This window comes from Penaeus monodon, chromosome 15, assembly GCF_015228065.2.
Source record: "Penaeus monodon isolate SGIC_2016 chromosome 15, NSTDA_Pmon_1, whole genome shotgun sequence".
In the NCBI taxonomy this organism is placed as follows: Eukaryota; Metazoa; Arthropoda; class Malacostraca; order Decapoda; family Penaeidae; genus Penaeus; species Penaeus monodon.
Genome location: NC_051400.1, coordinates 37395280 through 37395763, shown reverse-complemented (window position 1 = coordinate 37395763; position 484 = coordinate 37395280).

Genomic DNA, 484 nt, shown 5'->3' with positions numbered 1-484 from the left:
AGTTGATTTCTATCTTTTTTTTTCGTCTTTTCCTTCTTTTCCGCCTTTCTTCCTCTTGCCTCGTGTCGTCCGGTGGTCGTACCTGTTGAATGAATGTTATAGTATTAGTTAATTCCTTAATGATATCTTCCTGACTCTTCCCTATCTCTCCGACGTCTAATCGTTCTATTTCTATCCTTCATCCCCCTTTCCCCCTGTCTCTCTTGTTCTAACTATTTCTCCTTCTGTTCATCTTCACTCTCTCCCATCTCCTGCCTTTCCTTCCTCCACCCTCTCTTACCTCCTGCTCATCGTCTGCACTCTCACCCATTTCCTCCTTTTCTTCTGAATTCTCCCCTACTTCCACCATTCATTCTTCATTCTTCCTCACTTCCCCCTTCTCTTCTTCATTCCCGCCTACTTCTTCCATTCTTCCCCACTTCCTTCCCTTCCTCTCCACCTTCCCCCACTTTTCCCCCTTTATCTCCACCCTCCCCCCCACCTC